The sequence below is a fragment of the Platalea leucorodia genome, assembly GCF_965183815.1.
Source record: "Platalea leucorodia genome assembly, chromosome: 10".
Lineage (NCBI taxonomy): Eukaryota > Metazoa > Chordata > Aves > Pelecaniformes > Threskiornithidae > Platalea > Platalea leucorodia.
Genome location: NC_138832.1, coordinates 22,262,384 through 22,284,362, shown reverse-complemented (window position 1 = coordinate 22,284,362; position 21,979 = coordinate 22,262,384). Strand labels below are relative to the sequence as shown.

The window sequence follows — 21,979 nt, the reverse complement described above, 5'->3', positions numbered from 1 at the left end:
CTACAGATCCCATATTGTAAACAGACTACAGATATGAAGGAAAAAACCACGGGAGACTGAAACGCGTTGTCGAAATTCAGTGAGTCAGACATAAAAGCGATTCCAGCTCCCAAGCCGATGACATTCTTACTGGTGCTTTTTGTGTGTTAAGATAGCTTCTCCCCCCCGCCGCCCCCTGAAGGCAAAGTGCACACATGTGCAGCAAGATCCGAGCTCCAAGATGCATCAACCTTACTAGACGAGCGCATATTTTCCTTTTAGCCCACATGGAATAGGGCCGATACCTCCCAGGAGTGCTGGGCTCACCGTACATAGGCTGCAGAGATGATCTGTCCACACAGGGAGCACATCCAGGACTCCCAGACATCCAGCAACCTGGACGGAGCTCTGAATGTCCAGGAATCCTGGACAAAGGTTTAAAAAAAAAAAACAACCCCAAAGCTCATTTTTACCTAGACAAAGCATCCATATCCAAGATACAACAATCTGAGAAAGGAGTCTTTTTTAACTATGTGATTAAAAGGAGCAGGAATCCATGCTCCCACTCTGCTCGTCTAATAACAGAACCACCTATGGTTGTAATTATACATAACATCAGTAAAAAAGCCTTTGCATGAATCCTCTTCTAACTCTAAAGATGGCCTTTCCAGGTCAAGCTGGCAGGGCGGGCAGGAATCCTGCTGAAGCTTAGATCATAGTATCCACCAAGCACTCCTCATGGATGCCAAACTCGCTCGTTCTAGACAGTGACACTCTTTTCTCAGTGAAATGATAATAAAAAAAGTATTAGAAAAAACTGAAAGCCTCAAAAATGAGGGAGCCCATCCAGAATAAAGCATCAAAGAGCTCTGGGTTCTCTCTCCATACATATGTATCTCGCCATATTACGTCTCCATATAATCAACTGCCTCATCTCACCACTCTGCAATAACAAGCAGTAATTCTCTCGCTACAATTCTATTTCCACTCTAAATCATTTCAATTCTGACATCTTCACTGAGGACTAAATAACACGTGACCTTATCTAACTTAAATGTGGTATTAATTTTAACAAGAAAAAAAGTGGTTTATGAAATTCAGGAGCTTAGGGTAACTGGGGGGATATAGGTCTGCCTCAGGGGGTAGCATATGGATTTAATTTTCCCTACATTTTTCACCAAATTCTAAGAACTACAGTAATGTTTTGCTATAGGGTGGTACAAAATCATAAGTCCAAATCTTGCCTGGAAAAATCAGGGGTGTGAATGATGCACTGGGCAAGAGAAATTCAGAACCATTGAAGAACAATTGCAAAACCTTACGTAGACTTGATTTCTTTCCAAGCTTTTTCATGTAACTTGCAGAACCTCTAAAAAAAAAAAATTGCCTTCTTGTTTGAAAAATAGGAATATCCTCCTATTATGAAATACAGATAAAGCCCAATTCTGCTTCCAGTTGTGCTGTTGAAGTGTGAAATGAAGTTCAAGAAGTTAAGCTGCTATGACCCTAAGTCTAAAAATTGATCCTTTGAGATAACTTGTCAAAAAATTTTCTGATTCTTCAACGGGAACTTTCTGAACTTCAACAGGAAGGACACACACCCCACGCCCCCCATTCTAAAGAAAGATCTTCCTGTCTTTCTATACGTACAGTCTTCTCTCTTCTGTTGTTTGTTTTCTCCTAAACGTTTTCATGCCACCTAGCAGAGACTGCTGCATACCCATACCTTCAAAAAAAGGGAAATCTTGACTTGAATTCGCACTAGCACATATGGTAAAGACAACCTGGACACACACACACACACACACACACACTCTGCTACACATTTTATAGGTACATTAATCAGAAACACCTCATTTATTCCATTGCTTTTACTTGGGCTGTTGGAAAAAAAAAACATCTTCATTGTCTCATTTTAGGAAGTTTTCAAATAAATTGTCTGAAAAGCACTTATTTTTGTTTATCTTAACACCTTACCTATTAATTTTATTGCATTTCCCCTAACCCTTGTACCGTGAAAAAACCCCAGGGAATAATCCTTTCCTGCTTGCCTGTAACACGCTCCTCCCTGCGCTCCCTCCAACCATCCGTCCCAGTCCGGACAGTCTGAGGCTTCTCCAGCTCTCCTCCATTCCGCACCTCTCATTATCCTTGGCCTTTTTAAAGATTTTCTAGTTCTGTTACATCCCAAGTCAGAGGAAACTAGAATCTGATAGAGATACGAGTGTAACTGGGATTTACGTAATAGATTGTGTTGCTTTCATGCTTTGTTCCGATTCCTTTCGCCACAATTCTTAATGTGCCATTTGTGGTTTTGATGACTGTACTGCTAAGCACTAAACCAATATTTTCATAGACTTTACCAAATCATGCCTATTTGGTACTAAGGAATTAAGAATATATCCCTCTGTATATACATACTGGCTTTTTTTTTTTTTCTCCCATCAAATTTGCACCAAATTTATCAACACTGACGAAAACAAAAGCTGAATTTCACTTAGTGAGCACTGCAAGTTAGATGTGACTATTTCTGCTGTTTGACTGAAGTGCTTTATGAATCCATCACGCTGGGATTTAATAGAATGACCCTAACTTGTATCCTTAGTGGAACATTCACAAAAAGCTTGTACCGAAGTCAGTCTCCCTGCAGTGGGCAGGATACAGCCAACGAGCCCAAATTCACACTACAGTTACTCCACCGATGGCAACGAGGTACATCACAGACAGATCTGGCTTCAAACGTGTATCAGGCAAGACAGTAAATTCTAGAGGACGTTGTGGTGCCAGGTATACAAACCAAAAGCAGGTTCTCCCTTTGTCCTGACAACGTAAGACACAACATATCGATATAGGACAGGCGACCAGAAGCAAATAGACTGAGACCATCTGATCACCATGACAGGTGGTCATTTAAACTGCTGTCAAGTTTGTGGGAACAAGAGAAAGAACTTTAAAATAACAAGGTTTGGTCTGCAGGTCTTTTCATACACCTCCTTCTGTACGGCAGGTGCAACACTTAAGAAAGTCTGACTATAGGACTTCAAAAGTGTAACGAGTGTGTGAAAAATAAAAATGATAATAATAAAAAAAAGTCACTAGACAAATTAATCAACAACTGTAAGATGAGATCTCTCAGTAAAAAGGTGTTTTAAAAATAAGTGGCCATTACTGTGTTTAGTAAAGCTGCGTAGAAACAAGGTAGAGAGTTTGCATTCTTCCTTCCCGCTAAGAAGGTTGTATGTCATTCTGCAGCCGCTTTCATCAGCTGCCATAGAAGCAGCTGTGACCACTTCCATCAGGGAGCTGAGCTGTCTCCAAGAGCATGGTTTTCCATGGGTAGGAAAAATGATGAGACCTGGAGCACCTCAACTCCCACAAAAAAATCCTGTGCCACGTCAAAGCCAAGACAAGCACTTTGTCCTACTGAAAGCAGACGCGTCTCTCCTTCAATTCATGATATAGCAAAAACTCAGCTCAAAACAATACCAAACATAGTAACACCAAGGCTTATAGAAGGTAGGGCTCCTTACACATCATCTCTCCCCTGTGCCCACCAAAAAAAAAAAACGCAAAAACCCAGACAAGTGCAGGAAAGGCATCCTGCTGGACTATTAAAGAGCTTGGAGCCAACAGTCAACACATTAGGTAACCTCATTATCCACTGCCTAGTGCCAAAGGCAAAACAGGTGCAAGGATACCAAAGCATGAGGAAAGCACAACCTGTTAATAGAAATCTGCAATTTTAAGGGCATTAAAATATTTCCAAATGTTCAGAGAAAAGCCTCACAGTGGAGCAGACATTTATTAATGGAAAAGTAGAAGAAAAATGTGAATTGCTGGAAAGATGCATCATACTTAAGACGCAGCTTGTTTTTCCCTTTTTGGGGATCAGACTGTTAACACTAAGACTTAAGGGCTTGAGCTTCATTTTGTTCCCCACAGTGAGGAACAGGAAAGCACAGTCGCTATCTTTTTTGTGTCACATTACAAGTTTATCATTTCGGGGGAATGGAACACTGTTGCCTTTTTCAAACTCAATAAATAAGATTGTTCGACAGGAGAGGTCACATCACAATTGCCACCTTGCCCCTTCAGCTTCCACTAGTCTACCATTTCCCGTTCAGATCTAGAAATAACTGCGATCAGAAATAACTACTAACCAGTAGCAAGTTGTGGTGAAGTTAGTGAAATTACACAGCTGCAGAGTCAAAGTAAGAATCAAGCCTTTTTCTTGAGCAACCACTAAAATCAGGTCCTGGAATTGGTACCTGGTGTGTCAAAATACCCGGGCAAGAAATTAAAGACTAGTAGAGTTCCAAAAGTCATGCTTTTACAGCATCACTTTGATCCTCTGATACATTTTCTCAGACATTTTATGTCAGAATTTAGCTGAATTTAGTTTTGTGCATTCCCTCAGTCCCCACACTCGAATTACGCAATGCCCTTCCATTTACTGCAAGGCACAGAAACACCTTAACATTGCTCTTAATGAGCAACGTTCTTATGAGACTGAAAGCCTCAGATTTTTATTGTTATTAATAACCACTTTCAAGAAAAAAGATATCAACTTCCAGAACGGCCATATAAAAATAGTCTTCTATTTCAGTTTTGTATTCAAAATACAACTTATTTTCAACAAAACTTACTTCCACAGGCCACCTGCAGATGCTGCAGGACACACTGATGGAATTTCAATTTCAAAGGAAACCTGATGTTCAGAGCTTGTAGTATGAAGACCACAGTTTTTTATTTATAAATTTTATTTATTTATTTCAGTGAAGCCATAGGATTTGCAGACTGAACTTCAACTGGAGGGAATGCATGTATGTGAAGGGAACATTGTGCCACCTGAGGGTCAAAATCTCCTAAGAATTATTTTCTAGCACTGTAGATACTTTTTCACATTCAAAACACAATAATGCTGTCTAATTAGTGTTTAACAGCCATGACAAATTGGTTGGCAAGTACATACATACAGAAAGTGCAGGACTAAGGGGGGGGGATTGCTTTAACAGTTCAGACCAAAAGCCTATCTACCCCAGCATCCAGTCTGTCCTAACTGATGGATGAGGGAAAAAGAAACAGGAATGGGACCAGAGAGCAAGTGTGTGAATGATTAACAGTGAACCGCAGAAGTTCTCAGCGTAACAGCTGATATTTATACCCAGGACTCTCAGTCTTTCCAGTGCTTGCTTTCCAATAGATCACAAGCTCCTGAATCATTGCGTGAGCACACCGTGGGTTGTGCAGTCCGTGTCATCTCCGTGCTCTGACCAACCACCTCACCCTCAGTGAGCACAAAGCAGGATCGACATTTCAATACCCCTCTCAGTTAAAATAACTTGAAAGATGTCTAATCATGCAGATTCCCAGATTAAATCGGGAAGCTCTAGGGCAGGAAACTATTAACCACATAGTTGCTCTCTTACATGTGCATATCTGCCTTTTCCAAATAGGGCCAGAGCTCTCCAAAAATTCACAGAAAATTTTTCCCTCTTCTGGCAAAATTCCAGGTAATTTAATTTGCTTGGTTCATCTGTTGCTCTTGCCTATATCATAAATGGACTCACACTGTGCTTCCTATAATCCAGAATACAGAATTCTAACATACTACTTGTTAGCTTTCTTCAGGAGTACGGCTTAGTGGCTTAAATGGAAAACTGAGAACAACGAAGCCTAGTTCCTGACCTCAGCCATGTAACTGTTTGCCGTGGTTAGGTTTCTTGGGATTGTTTACCGAAATAATTTAGAAACACATTTTGCACATTCTTTCCTTGCCTGTGAAAAACGTGAAAGAAATTTTGGAAGTTTCATTACCTACTTATAAATACTTAAATTCACTGGTGGAAAAAGCTGCCCTAAAACAAAGTGAGTACTTCTTGTTACATGCTGTTCAGCTGCGCTGGGGGTTCTTACACAACCATTTGTGAAGAACTTTTACCTTGGAAGAAAATACTTTTTGAGCTTCTGATTCCTGACTGCCGATCTCCTCACGGAACTATTTCCAGTAGGTACATCTGCTATTTAACAGGCAACCTTTAACCCTTCCACTATCAATCTACTCTGGCACAAAACCTATGTGTCATTATTTCCACAGAGTCGTGTAGACTGCTTTATTGGGGGGAAAAAAAAAATAATCTTTTCAGAAGTTTTTGTTGAAACATCACTTTGAAGACTGTCTACGCACAACTCAGAAATGCCACATTTGTTTTTTTCAGCTGTCACTGTATTTCCCCCAGCTTTTAAGAACTCATGAACATTCTTCCAATTAAAACTCCTTGCGTCCAACCTGGTCAATCCAGAAAAGTGCCAACTACAGATTCTCAAGAAGCATCTCAAGCAAATTGTACGTTTCCAATGATGTTAACCTTTATTTCAGTGTGTTTCAGAACAGCTCCTTCAGAAGCCATAAAATCATGAAATAAAAAAACCGAGATAAAAGCCAGCAGTGCTTTTGACTGAGGAAAGAAGAATCATGTCTGTGTATCAAGCCTTCTCACATGGATTTAGTGTAAAAAATCAACAACTCCTGTTATCCCTGATGCACAAAGGGCGGAGAGATTGCAATGGATTCGATGAGAACTTTGAAAGGGACCATCAAAAGACAGTACAGGCAGCAATGTCATAACAGCACGACTGTACTCACGGCTCTTGACATCCTGGCAACCTGCATGCTAAATAATGCTAGCTAAGCCCAAACTGGAGCTGAGTCTCGTTTACGAGGAAATTCTATCAAAACAGAAAGTGCAATGGAAATCACAGACGAACAAAATCACTGTAAGTAAATCCTGGCAGTGAGTCTCCCCTTCATACACACGCTTCTCTAATGTTTCTCTTGACTGACTGTTGTGCTGAAATAAGTTCATATGACAAGTGTGATTTTTTTTCCTGTACAGATCACCATACTTTTCCAGCACAAAAAACCCCAAGTATAAATCATATACTTGCTGAAATGCTTAGATTGGCATGTTATCTCATGTAAGAGCAAGGTACCAAGATCTCAGTTGTAGAGATGTGGTATTTTTTTTTTGTTAGGCAAATTGCACTGATTTTTTCTTTATATAATGCTTCTGTAGGATATTCAACATTTTTCCCTCCCCTGAGAAAAGATATAGACTGATAACTCAGTATGTATATAGTGTTCCTCACTCATGTATTTCAAAATACAGATAATTACCACCACTTTAATAATGAAAATCCTGATACAAAGATCTCTTTCTTCTGATTCCAGCAGTAGAACATGGAACAAAACTTGTGAGTCCGAGTGCTCAGTCCAATATGTTCTCCAAATAATTTACATCCCATTACAAAATAATTAGACTGGCTCAGACTACAAAATGACCTTAAGGAAAGTTCAGGGATTTTGGGTCCTAGGATGCGTACCAGACTCCCACGCCTGCTCAAAACAAGTCTTAACATCAACAGTTCAGCGAACGTTGAAACTAAAAAATTCTGTTCTCCTTTAGTCCTATTCCCTCCACCACAATAATCTCAGCATTTATTTTCTCCAAGATAATCCTTGTTTCAGCATCCCCTTTCCTTCCTTCCCCCACTCACGTCTCCCAAGCTCTCCAGCTCCCACCCACGCTGCTTTCCTATCAGTCTGGATAAGAGGCAGCATGTGCAACATTTATACTGGCTGACCAGCTAGCAATCGTGAGCCAGCTCGTTGGCAAGACGATGCCCCAGAATGGGTAACATTTGAATTCTGCATACGTGTCTTTTTGTAAGAGCACCGATTCACACATCCTTCCTTTATTCAACTCCTTGTTTCCAAAAAAACTTACAGAAACTTAATTCCCTTGAGATACCAAGCTGAAAAAGAGTATATGATATCACACTGTCTAGAGACAGGGGTGGAGGTAGATAAGGTAACTGTCTTTAGATACATCACTGGGCTGCTGCAAAAAGGATGAGTATTCAATGAGTAGGGTGAGAAGAAAGAGGACTGAATTTCGTCACAAAATATTCAGATTAGACATGTAAGAAATGATCCAACAGTTCTAGCTTAATTAACTAAATTGCTGATAGAAGGCTGGAAGGGCATCACTGGGGCTTTCAAGAACAGATGAGTTGAAAGTGCTGGAAGAAAACCAGGTGTAGTTTGGTTCTACTTACTTGGTGGGCAAAATGTCTTAAGAACCCATCCATCCGTATTTGCTGAGATTCGGTTCACATTAAGAGAACAGGATACACAGAAAGGCGGGGTATAAAACAACCATCAGGCGTAGCACAAATTTATTTGTAACAATCCGTAGTGAACCAAACAAAATGAACTATGTCATCATTTCTGGTGGATTATGAGTTAAAGCATAAAGAAACACACAGTTGTAAGAACACAGAACTCACCACAGTGATTCTCTGTGGGTTCAACATCTTTAGCTCTGTCTGACTCCAAATTAAAAGGTTAAAAACGCAAATCTGTAGGGAAGAAAAAAATCAGTTATAAATAGGTTCTGAAAATCAGCTCAGTTCATGTCTTGTATTCTTTATTCAGAACTGTCCACCTTATTTCTCATTGGCCTATCTTACCCCAAGTCATTCAATATTCAGGCAGGGGTTTCTTTTGTTACTTTACTAGTACTATGGTTTTTCTCCCCACTTGGATAAAATTATTAAATGAATCAGTTTCCCTTTAAGAGCTGGATGGCCCTGCCAGCTTAGCCAACATGAAGCATTTCCAAAGAAGTTTCTTGCTCATCGCAGTAAGGAACGAAATATTTTAAAACCCCAAACTTCAAAATCCCAGATGGTCTTGAAGTCCTTTTTAAATAAACTGCATGAGTTTACAGTCAAATCTGCCCAAGAAAACCTTCTAATGGAGACTGAAAACTATAAATGTTCTCAGTTTATTAAAAAATGATTTGACACCAGCAGAGACTATTTCAATTTTTTTCCCCTCACATTGCAGAGCTAGACACACTTCTCAAAATATTTGCTTTCAATAAAGTGACAGCAGCCCCTCAAGAAGTGTTATGTAAGAGCCAGTATTTGATTTTTTTGTTATATTTCATATTATATTGTCTGTTGAATAAAATGCTTTAAAAACATTAACGTAATATAGAATTTCAGACTCTTAATCATTTTGACAGGTTTTCTGAAACTCTTCAGAGCAACGTTTGAGTAAAACCCCCATGTAATTCACAGCGCTGAAATAGGTGCAGAACTGGGGGGAAGGGGGGAGAGAATGGCTAGAAAGGTCTCCGCTCTAACACACACGCATTCATTAGAAGAGAAAAACGCTTAGAAAATTTGGCACAAGGAAGAGTGTTTAAATGTAGTCTGCCTGAGGGGATAGCCCTGACTTGCACTCTTACCAACTGGATGGATATCATGTGACCGTTAACAAGTATTACGTACCAGGTAAAAAAATCTCTCTGTAAGAAGCCGCACCACCATGCAACGCTATGCACAGCTTCAGGGACACCACTTTCCGAAGGGGAAATGTTTCTAGACTGATGCACGGTCTACACACAAACACATCCAGACAAAAACGGCAATAAGGCGAAACCAAAACGCACTATATGCTGTGCTTTTAGGATGTTCGTTAAAGGTGAATTTGAATCATAGAGTCATGGAATACCAGGTTGGAAGGGACCTCAAGGATCATCTGGTCCAACGTTTCGTTTGGATTTGGATCCAAACTTAATTACAAATAGTCAGGGTTTCAGGTCAGCTTATTTTGAATGCTGATTATTTTACACCTTAACTCCATTTTTTCAGTCCGTGTCTTCATCCCAATGTATACTTTAACTTTTAGACCTACGTTCAAGTTGTCCTCACGTCGCGTCTTAGCTCTCTGAAAGGACTATTTAATCATTTAAATGCCAGAGTCCACGTGCCAATTTATGTGCTCTCATCTGAAAATCAAATCCACAGTCGAAACACAGCAATGGACTCAATGCGTACTTGATTTTCCAAACCACAGTTATTCAAAAAATACCTCGGAACCAAAACAAAGCAGCCTTCGTTCGCACTACAGAAAATTCTTGTACTGGCCTGAAGCCCTCGGCATTCGTTGTCCCCCATAACGCATGAGTAACTGATTTCAAATATCTATAAATAAAACACATCATCTTTCATACACAGATCTACTATAGTTCAAACACTATAATAGGGGACATACATGTAGCTGTCAAAAGGAAGTGCTTTATAACTTTTTGTTTTATATACTTTCCCTTTTGGAGAAAGTTTGAATGAAAATAACCTCGTGTTGCTTTTCAAAGCATTACAGTTAGCAAAATAAACTAAAATTTCAGCATACGTTTTGTAAGTATACATTGCAATGTCAAGATCACATTCAGATGGAGACAACTCCCTAACAAACTACCGACAAGTTAACTAGCCACCTTCGCCCATTTTTCTTTTAACTTATGATAGAAATGAATATTCCATATGAGCTGCTTCCCCCAGAAAATTCAGCTCTGATTCAGCATCTGGAGGCTGATGAAGTATTGCTTTTGCCCATTTTCACAGCTGCAGCTAACTAGCAAGAGAAGGTCGAGTGATTAACCTGAGGTCACCGAGTGAGTCAGTGCAACAGGATTACAATCATTAACACTCCTGGCTGCCAGTCTCAACCCTTGTTCTTCTACCACACGGCCTTTACCAGCTTTAGCACACAAAAATGATGGACTAGTTAATGCCAGACAGAGAGAGAAAGGGCAATTTTCCCTGTACGCAGCAATGTCAATCCACTCAGTCTTGATCTGTAAACACTCTTCGATTCCAGCTCGGCTCTGCCAATACAGCTCACTTTGGGCCTGTCAAACACCGGTATTCGTGCCGTGGGCCCCTGTTGAACAGCGACTGCCTGCTGAGCCAGATGGAGAGGTGGCTGTGGAACTAGACAATTAATTGGAAAATTCAACACCAACTTGCACCTGCATCCAGCAGTTCACTGACACCACAGAAAGCAGAAAGAGTCTGATCAGAGTCATACAGATACAGACCTCATCGCTAGGCTGGAGACACTAATGTTAAACAGTATTCTGTTGCACGGTATTTTTAGAACAGTTAAAATGGCATTACCTAAGCCATAAACAAAAACAATCATTGTCAATTAACACCAATGCTATAGTATGTGCAAGCCAAACCAGAAATAGATGGTATATTCATATCCTGCACGCAGCAATACCTGACTGTAAATACCCACGTATACCATAGCTAGAATGACAAATACAGCTTCATATAAAGGTTGCTTCCTCAGTGGAGATTACAGCAACTCCAGATCAAGGTTCTGACAATCTTATTTTCTTAAATCAAAGTTTAAGTCATAAATACAGCTCTGACTGCAGTGCCTCTTTACCCGTACCAGCTAGCTTTAGTCAAGTCGGTATCATCATTCATGAAAACAGGGTTGCAGAGGCTTTGCTCGCTGAGACCACTGACGATGCATCCACGCTGCTCTGGATTCGTGGCTGTTGGTGACCATGACCTGCAGACTGAAGTTTGCTCGGTTGTATCTATGTGGGATCACAGGCAAGGCTCACAATACTTTGAATCCAAAGTCGCATGAAAAATGTTCTCCTTGTAACCCAGTTTTGTGCATCCAAGAGGCCTGGACAGTCCTGGAACTGTCATCTTTTGTCAGATTTGTGAGCACTTATCTGAAACAAAACTCTGAAGCATCTGTGGCTCACCTCCTGATGCTTTGTAGTCATTAATCAATCACACCTGATACACTAGACTTCCTCCATGAAAACCAGAATCAATTTCACTGCATTGATTCACTGCCAAAATCCTTCAACTGGTGTCATAGGGTAGTGGCGTTTGTCAAGCGACAGCACTGTGCAGGATACAGCTTTAACAGTCAACTTATTCTGCTCTTCAGCCAATGGCATGGGATCATGTGGAAAGATTCAAGAACTGAGAACAGATGGGAAAGATATCTAACTCTTGAAAGGATAACACATTTATCCTATACCAGTGCTCAATTTATTTTAGGTTTTCCTAAGGGCATTACAGGTACAGCTCAGAACAAATTATACCTGCTTAGATGCGAATATAGAAATGCTATGTTTTCTCATCAATTATAAATGAAAATATTTTAATAGTTATTAATTACACACACTAGTGCTATGCAGCTACCATTAGTTGGTTTTGATCCTGGGATGAAGGAAGAGAGAGAGGAAAACTGAAAACTATGTATATGGCAGCAGTGGGTAACTTTTGAAGTTATGAGATAAGCTTAGGATGAATGGGGACACAGGACTTAGCTAAAAGGAAAATAAAAGCAACTCTCTTGAGCCCTTTACACACAGATTGACCCTCTCTTTTTCTCTGCCAAGCAGCTTGACACACTAAGCACTGCCTGCATTTTTCAGTATCACCGCTCAGAATCCCGGCCAGGTATAAGCAGCAAAGTGGGAAAGAATCAGATGCAGGCCAAGAGAGCCAGCAGATTCACCCGTAGGTACCCCGAGGGCAAAGGCCACTGCTTCTCTTCACTCTCACGTACGCTCTCTTTTGATGGTGGTGCTTTCCAAAGTGACATCATCTTCATTTCTGCTGCTGCTTCAAGAAATAGTATTTCCAGAGAGTTCAGATCTCAAACAAATGAACCCCCAGACAGCTAAGCATGTACAAAACAAATGAGAATAGTAGTACTTGTATAGCACCTTTTATCCTAAGATCCTATGATAAAAAACATCGAATAAACCAAATAGTGCCTTTAATTTGAAGGCAGTTCCTTCAATTCGATCATTAAAAGAATAATAGAACAACAACAAAAATTCCATTAGCACAGTGCACAGGTCCTTATTTACAAATCATCTGTCCCCATTCCTGGGGTTGGTCTTTTAAGCCAGACAAACCTGCCTCCAACTGGCAAGTATTCTGAATTCTTCAGTTCCCAAGCATTCAGGACTTCAGCAGTACAGCAGCCACTAGAGCTCTTAAAATTCAAACCGCACACCAGTGCTTGATCACATCTACAAACTATATGTTCCTTCTCTCAGCCGTCCCCACTGGAGGGTGTTCTGCACGGGAAAGAGAACAAAGTACAGCCCTGTAAGCAGAAGGACTGCTTCACCAAAGTAGAAACATGACCATCCAACTCTTAACCAGCACCGGATCAAAGAAACACTCCCAGGAACTGATCTCATTCCCATCGAACAGAACATGTACAACAAAGCCCTTAGTTCTTAATTAGTATTTGTATTAGGAAGATCCTAAATCAACTGGCAGATTGCAGTGAAAGACAGGCGCACATTTGTAATAACAGCTTTTTACAGAAGAAAAGCCAAAGGGTTTTCTGTAAGTTGTACAAAGAGCAGACATTTCACCTGCTCCCATGTTACAGCAGTAACCCAACCCATTGCCACGCAAGGTACCCCATGCCCACTCAATTCAGCCCCCTGTTTGAGGGAAGACGAGGGCTGAGCCCTACTCTATCACGATGGAGAGCACCTAGGGCAGGAGCAAACACCTTGCACCTCTCTGCTGTAACTAATTTGGACATATGGAAGGAGGCAGTGATGCCTGTGTTCTTTTTGGCCTAGGAAATACCATCTGCAGCTGTGAAATTCACACGAGCACCAAGCTGGTTAAGAAAACAGATGGCAAACAGAAGCAAACAGTTAAAACGTTCCCTCCACTGCAACACATGTGAAATCCCTTATTCCAATGGGCTGCAATAAACCTATGACTGTCAGTGCACATATAATGTGCTGAAGAATTTTTCTTCACAAGGAAATAAATCTGATTTTTATCTAAGCTGGCAGTAAACAGGGTCAAATATTTAACTGTTTCTGTGGCAACTTCCCTATTGTTTTTCAATTTTTAGGTTGGTTTTTTTTTTTTTTTTTTTTTTTTTTTAATAATGCTAACAAAGGCAGAATGCTGCATAGCTACAGATCACAAGGATGCGAACAAAGGTGAAGAGGGTCTGTGGCAAACACCAACTGTCAAATGAGGAAAGTAAATGTTTACCGTAAAGAGCAAACTGTGGTGCAAGATAAAGGAACTTAGCTTCACCAACACTGGATTTGTTGTGCATGGTTTAGTCAAGTGATTTATATGGATTACACCACATTTTCCCTTTTTGTAGCTTGCCTTGATAATCAAAAAATCTTTTTGTAATTTACACTAATAGCTCTGCAACATTGTGGAAAATATTAAAAAAGACCTTTATATTTTTGGCACCTCCTACTGCAGAGGACTGCACACAATCAGCGCTCTTTTGAACTGTTCCAAAGGGTTTGGCAAGAAGTTGAGGTACACCCAAAATGGCATGAAAGACCCTGTACTGAAACCTCAGAAAAGCTGGTCAGTGAACATCCAGGTCAATAGTTTTCTTAGGCCCAAGTCTGCAGCACGCCTCTGCCAGCAAGAAAAAACATTGCATTTACAAGTCACTTCCATTATCTTAACTCCGTGGGTTTTAATAATAATACACATTATAGAAGTGTTATTTCCACAGTCAGTGGATCCCAAGTTGGGGAATACTTTCAGACCATAAAAGGATGTTACCACAGAAGACTTCAGAATGAAATCAATTAAGAACTAGGCTTTTTCAGCACATGTTGCTGCCTCAACCGCACAAGTAAAACAAAGCACAGCAAAGTGCAATACAGTAACCCAAGAATGGAATTCAGAAAAGCCTGAGTTTTTGATCGTAACTACTGTTCTGACCTTGAACAAGAGTTCTTTTATTTTCCTATTTACATTTTCTTCTCAATCAAAAACCTCCTATCTCAGAGTAGGGTTGAGTGAGAGAGTGAAAGGAAAAAATGGAAGGTTTTGTAAATGCAAAGAAGTTAGCCCTCATGGAAGTTGTATGGATGCACCATCCAGTGCTGGTAGTGTTCGGTAACACACTCACAGCTTAACCTAGTGAGAACTACTGTAAAATTGCCATCAAGACCGGTATGCTGGAAAGAAAGCAAGAAAATAAAGAAAAAACCCACAAAATTGAAAGAACGTTAATGAAAGCTGGATGTTTTTGATGCATCTTACCTGTCAGTTCATAAAATGGTACTTAAGTACCCATCCAAAGAAATGCATAAAATGTAGGATGAAATGCATGGTGGGTAAGAATGGGAAGTGTGTGAAGCTCAGTTCATGGCCCCGCATTCCACCTGAACTGAAGGCAAACTTTTTCCAAAACTTCCCATCAGGATTATGTGGCTTTATCACTTCTGTAAATGTAAATATCTTGCTTTTCTTTCACCTCTTTTGCGCCTTCTTTGGGAGCTTCAGGAAAATCTGAATCAAAACAAGATCTGTGGCAGTCTTGGGCACTAAGCAGATACCAAAAGGTATCTGCCCATACACTGTATATTTGGAATTGTTTAACAAATTGTAAAGATATATTTTACTGCCTATTTTTTTTTACTAGTACAAGAGAATGTAAATATAGTAACTAATGTAAAATGCACCAGGATGTACTCAAAAAAAATGCTGGTCCACAGAAGAATCTGTTATTTCCCATGCGATTCTCAAACTAGTGCTTTGGAGCACTGGTTCAGTTTCCTAAAGAAGATTAACTGAGAAGTGCCACTCAGAAACTATCTTTCTGGTTTTCAAGCTGTCAGTCCCCACGTAAGCAGAAGAACGACGTCTGGCTACGGAGCTCTTGCGGCACTGCTCCAGAAGTGCTCCTCCGCGCCCTGCCAGGGCTGTTCACACGCCACGAGGAGGATGAGGTGGAACTTGAAGCAAATATTTGCTGTCACTAAGGTATCAGGCCTATGGGCTACACGAAGCCAACGCCTAAACTTTCTGATTTAAGAACATAAAATTTAAGCTTTCATTGTTAAGCCAGAGCCAAATCTTGTTCCAAAGATACGCAAGACCTATAGCAGCTTCTCCCAGGGCCAGAAATCAGCAACTCTAGTAGAAAGCTAGGGACACCTAAAATTTCCCTATATACATATTTCTTTTTACATGCAGTGAATCATCCTAGAAAAACTCCTTCCAAACACTTTGAGACTAGCTGGATACATGATATTTGGATAACACAGTATTTGAACATAATGGAATAAGAGGAACAAAACTGACTTTTACAGACTGACCCAGAAAGGAGAAAAATCTCAAACAAACAACAACCCTTAGTAATCTTAGAGGTATCTCTTTCCCACATATTGAATATTAAGGAGAAATACTCAGGTGGAGAATAGGCCTACATGTTTAAAAATAAAGCCTAGGCATCAGTTCCCCTCATGAAGTGTAACAGTGATCAGATCTGTTCACTGCACGCATCAGATAAAAGCTGTGATGAATTAGCACCAAAAAACCAGGCACTGAATTTTCTCTGGTTCTCGCTGTTCTGGATCATTGGGATTCCAGGAGTTAGCCAAAATCTAACTACATATGAACAGGATTGACTTCCAAATTTTTGCAACTATTAAGATACCAGTTACTGTTAACATCTGGATCAGTCCAGCTTCAGAATCCACCCAAGGCTAAGCTAATTCCATATTTAATCATAATAATTCCAAGCTCAACAGTGACAATATGTAAACCTTGTCCACATGCTGAACAAGAAGACGACAAGACAGAAATTTCTCTCTTAAAATAAAATACCAGCGATTAATAAATCACATGTTTATATCTCTTTGGAGGAATACTTCTAATACAAAGCAATTCCAGCCAGAGCATTCCATGCCAAATCAAATACTCATATGAAAAGAAAAGGCAATTTCTGCCAGTTCCTCTGTCCAAAAAAGCTTTAAAAATTGGAAAAATAAAAGCATTTGCCCTCTTTCCATGAAAACCCAGAGTGCTGGGCACCAGGAAACATAATGTTCCCACTGATCTCCAGTAACAGAGGTGAATAATAATAATTTCAGTGTTATGGGAAGTAATTTGATGCATTCCACTGTGTTAAAAAAAAATAAAAAGCAACTCCTTTTGATACTGTAGAGACTTCCCTAAAAGATAACTGCATTGTGTAAGAATTCAGATTTCTTTTCCCCCCTGTATTGTCCAACTGAAGATAAGATACTTATCCCCCCAGTTACAGAGGATTTGGAAAAGCTGTCAGAACCACAACAAAAAGAAGGCAGAAGCAAATTAATTTTTTTTTTTTTTTAAAAAACTTGGGTATCATTTTCCCTTACTTGATGGGAAGCTTATCAAGATGATCAGCTTACAAAGCTCAATTTCAGAAACCAGTCAGTTCCAGGGAAGAAGAAAAGCAGTAGTTGCAGAAACATTTTAGTCAAAGTAGTAACACAGAGCTGAATACTAGTGGAAATAGTATCTGTTCCTCCCGATAAAACAAAACAAACAAGTATTCTCCAGAAACACTAGAACAACTTTGGGAAGTCTATGCTTTTAAAGTAAATTTGAAACTTAAACAAAGCAAACCAAACAGCCAACAACAATTAAAAAAACCCAACAAAGAAAACAGCCACCCACAAACAAAAACAAGCAACAATTAAAATGTACCATAACTGACAACCAGTACTTTTCGTTCTATCTCCATTTCTCACCAACCTTACAAACTGCAAACCCATTTCATTTTTCACATAAATGAAGAGAATATTGATAAGGACAGCCTCGACAAAGAATACGAAAAGTTTAGGGGCTTTTCAGTAAGAGAGTCAGATCCAGCTCCACAGGCTGGTGAAGCAAAGGAGTCTGGAATACACATCTTATGTTCTTTAGAGCATCTCCAGGGATAAAATTTATTTAAAATTTTGTTTTTCCATCTAAAGTTTCATAGCCCTCTGTTTAGGTACTCACATGTCCATGCTTTACCTTACGGTATAACTGCAGCAACAGCAGCAGTCCATACACATCTGGGGAGCCGTTCCAAAATAACTCTTCTGATTTTGGTGACTTAGAAAGAGATGCAAACACCTCCTATTTTTTTCTTTTGCAATCAAGAAAAGTAATTTTCCTGAAAAAGCACTTCCCAACATACTGGATCTCAGACAACCTTCACCAGTCATGGGAATCTGAGATATTTCAAAGTTGCTTCTGCTCTCCAAAGATCAATCTACCAAATAACAGGGCCCCAGCTACAGCCCATTCTTCACCCACTGGCCTGCTTCTCAGTGTTGTTCTCTACTTATCTTTCTTTCATTACGGCAACTTTGAGTTTCGAATCTCCATTTTGATAACAGAAGTACGTATCACACCCAAAAACTAAAATAATCCCAGGTTGAACACCCAACTAGTGAAGGTTAGGTTCCTGACAATATCATTCAATTAAGACAAACCTGGCTTTTTAGACTAAGCAATTTTGAACAGATGACATGCCAAAATATTCAACCGAGAAACACTAGAAGTCACACCATTTTTCTTTTTTTTTTTTTAAATGTTCCCTTGCCTAACTTCAAGTTCTCTAGAAAAAAAAATCCACCATGCCATAAGTTCCACTGTACAAAACATGAGCCATATTGAGTCAGTTCTGGTAAAATCTGTAGGAAACGCCAAGAATAAGTTTTGTTGGAAACGTTGTTTAACAGAATTACTGAAAAAACACTGATAATATTAATCTCTAATGGCACAGAGGAAGGCCAAAGAGAGTTAAGAAAATGCTATTATTTCCTCTCCATTGTAAGGCTTTAGATTCTGCTGTAGCAGAAGAGTCAGGTGCTCTGCTGAAAGCATCGCTTCAAAAGTAAAGACAACCAGCAAAGAGAGCTGGCATTTTTCCTCTGATCTTGAAAAAGCCAGCTGGAAATGACACCTGCAATAGGAAGACCTTTTCTTTACCAGTATCTCTTCTAGATGTGTTCTGCTTACCTGTCCGCCCGTGGCCGCCTGTGATGCAGACAGTGTAGCAGAGAGCTGGGTATTTTTTTAATATCTGTGCAGACAGATCAACTGTGATCATTCGACTGGAGCAGAAGGTTTTTTTTATCCACTCTACACAGCTGGAAATGACAACACAGGCAGAACTGAGAAGAGAAACACATTTAAGATTGCACATTAGATCAGCTCAAAGGTCCATCCAGCCTATCTCAATTAATTGTGTTAACTGGATATCTAATAAGGAATGAAATCAAGGTAAGTATATCACACTACCCTTCTTTCCCAGCCTTGACCTATTTTCAACTCCAAGTTATTAATCTTCAATAGGCTTCTCTTTCATGAGCTTGCTCTGTCTCTTCCGAAACCTCCATAAGCTTGTAGCAGCCACAACGTCCTTTGGCAAGTTCTACAAGTCTCCTACCCATCATGTGAAGAACCTCCTTTTCTCCCACTTTGAATGGGTCCCTATTAGCTTCATATGATATCCCTTAGTATTATATTAGAAGTAATGAACACTTGAACCCCTCTGTGCCACGAACAGCCATGCAAATATCCACCATTTTCTTTATTTCTTTCCAGACTGAAGAGCTCACTCATTTCTAATACTGACGCTGTTCCACTCTTCCCCCCCCCCCCCCCTTTTTTTGTCCTTCCCTGTTACATTTTCACTTCTTTTAGATCCTTTTAGAGATACAGGTAGTAGTCAGGTAGAAGTAGGCAAGTCACAGACTTATCTCTAAGCCAATACTACCAATTCACAATAATTGATTTACTTTCTTCCCCCAACTGTTGCCCGGTACTGAGAAGATCTTTCCATGGAACCGTTGTCATCACCCCCAAGACCTTGCCTTTACGTGGTAAGGATCACATTTTACACGTGAAGGTAGTATTATCATTTCTGCACATGCATAATTTTGTGCGGCATTTATTTACGCTAAATTGCATCAGCATTGCTAAGTCAGTCTCAAAGTCTTTCTTAAATTTGTCATAATCTATGTTATTTCTCTCATAACACATTAATATGGCACATAATCCTACACACCGTGACATAGGCTTGAAATTTTCAGGACCAGGTTTATCTGGGCTGATTGAGTTATTTTTAGAAAGATATTACAATGAATTATTCGAGAGAGAGAAAAGATTATTGGAGGAGGATATTCAATTCTACTTGCTACTAAAAAAACACACCATGATACAAACTTCCAAGAGTTCTCAGAGGTTCATTGCTTTATTTCAAAGGCAAGTCAGCTGCAGCTCCCCTTCCCACTGCGCACACACCACACACATCTTTTTTTCTCCTGTAGAACAGTGTTAAAATAGCTGTACAGGAAACTGCAGCAGAAAGCTTTGAATCCCTCTCTCCTACCCCCTAAGGCAGTCAAACGAGCCTTGTAACTGAACACAAATGGTGCTGCTCGCAGGGGCTGGAACGCCCAGCTCGCCTCACGTGAGAGCCCAGTGACAAAACCAGAGACTCAGTCACTCTACCTTTACACAATACAGGGAACCTTCATTTTTTATGCAAAGTGGAACAGCTTTAACAGGCGAGAAACTGTTCTCTCACTGTTCCCATATTCCATGTATAAGAGGGAAGAACAGATGCTTTTCCTGCTTTACTTATAACAAAGACACAAGGGTTAACGAAACAGTTTGTCCACGGCTAACTCTTATAAATGTTCTCTCAGTATGGCTATAGGTCAAAAAAACCCCCAAAATCTCAGAATACTTCGTTTATGGCTCCCAATACAGCTCACGCAAAAAGAGCATCAGGGTTCTCAACTTGCCAAAAAGTTCTTCCAGCGTGCTCGGAAACAGGAATTTAGGCTCCTGTTGAAAATATTGATACGTCTGAATTTTACACAGCTCCTTGGTTTCGCAGTACACAACCCATAGTTAAGCAGTGGAACACTTCGCTACAAGACACTGTCTATGCTAAAAGTTTACAGAGGTTCAAAGGAAGATCAGGGAAGTTAATGAAAGAAATTCAGAGGGTTTTAAAGTACAGTCTGTCTGAAGCAGTTCTTGAACCCCAAATTCTTGGGAGAAAGTTTGGCGGAAGTATCCCTAAAGTAATATTGTAATATTTTTCCCTAGGCATTTGCTTTTCGCTGGATAAAACAAGGTCCTATGCTATAAGACCTCACACCTTATCTAGAGTAATTAATAATTCCCGTGTCAGCACCAAGGCAGATAAAGAATGTAGAGACTCCCGTGCCAGCCCGTGCCATTTCCATCCACGAGCAGGCAATGCAGCCTGGAAGATGCTTTGGAATTCAGGTCTTGCAGCTCACTGGTTGGACCAATCTGCTTTATCAGCCTGCGGGAATCAGGCTGGACAGTTATCTGCTGGTGATTACAGAAAGACCATGGAATGTCTAGGTTGCTTTCCCAACTTTATCCCAACAGTTACGTGCTTTACAGAACAAGCCAGTTCACTTCTTTATGACTAACTTTCCCCATTGGGGTAAGCTCTCACCTTTTCTTTAAAGCAGTTGTGCATTAAAATACAAAAAAGTTGCAAACATAACACATAATCTTTTTTCTTTAGTTATGAAAGCAGACGGATGTCTTTTCTCCCTGTGTTATTCTGGATTCTTCTTTAACAGCTCTGAAAATTTAAAGCCATCTGGTAGCAGCTGTGTCTTGACTGCACACCTGTGCTGGAGCTGAAGTGGGGAAAAGTTCAATAAGGATTATACTGTAGGTGCCAGAACGTCTCATTCGTTCCAGAAATATCGCACAGATTTAATATTCCCTCCACTTCCCCCTTAACTGGTTTGTGCTTTACTCAGAACGTACAGATAAGAAAGACAAAGCAATTTCTGGAGAGCACAAAACCTTTGCTGCTAGGCGTATAGCAAAAGTTTCCATGAATCTCTGTTGATCCTGGACCTGCACTTGCAAAGCTATATTGATTCAGGACAAAAATAGGTCTTTGGCTGGGCACCGTGGCTTTCCATAGATATCTACTCATCAGCAAGCCAAAGCAAACTGTACTAACAGTGAAAAAACACCATTCTGAGCAACTAGACAATACCAAGCTTGGTAACGTCTGCAGCTGCAGGGACCATACAGTCAAGTGCAATTAGGGAGCACTCACAGGTTAGTGTCTCTGATTATTTCCTTACCTACCCCTTCCTTTAAATTCAAGAAGAGAAAGCTGTGTATGCAGGACACACAAAGAAGAACCCGCCAAGCTGCACAAGTTCAGAACAGGACAAGCTAAGTAGGTCACTAATGATTCTTTTTGTATAGCATGGCACCGCTTCACAGCTGCTGATTCGCTGACTTC

The 21,979-nt window shown here is 40.1% G+C and overlaps 1 protein-coding gene across 1 annotated transcript in view; it reads right to left on the bottom strand.

Annotated features, from left to right (window-relative positions):
* The window catches only part of ZDHHC15 (zDHHC palmitoyltransferase 15), a gene marked incomplete at its 3' end in the record, with an annotated part of 129,325 nt that extends 110,521 nt beyond the window's left edge, over positions 1 to 18,804 (bottom strand). Inside the window, exons 1-2 of the mRNA XM_082323011.1 lie at positions 18,679 to 18,804; positions 8,329 to 8,400 (exon numbers count right to left, since the gene is read on the bottom strand). The remainder of the gene's footprint in view (positions 1 to 8,328; positions 8,401 to 18,678) is intronic.
* Between the last annotated feature and the right edge of the window lie 3,175 nt (positions 18,805 to 21,979).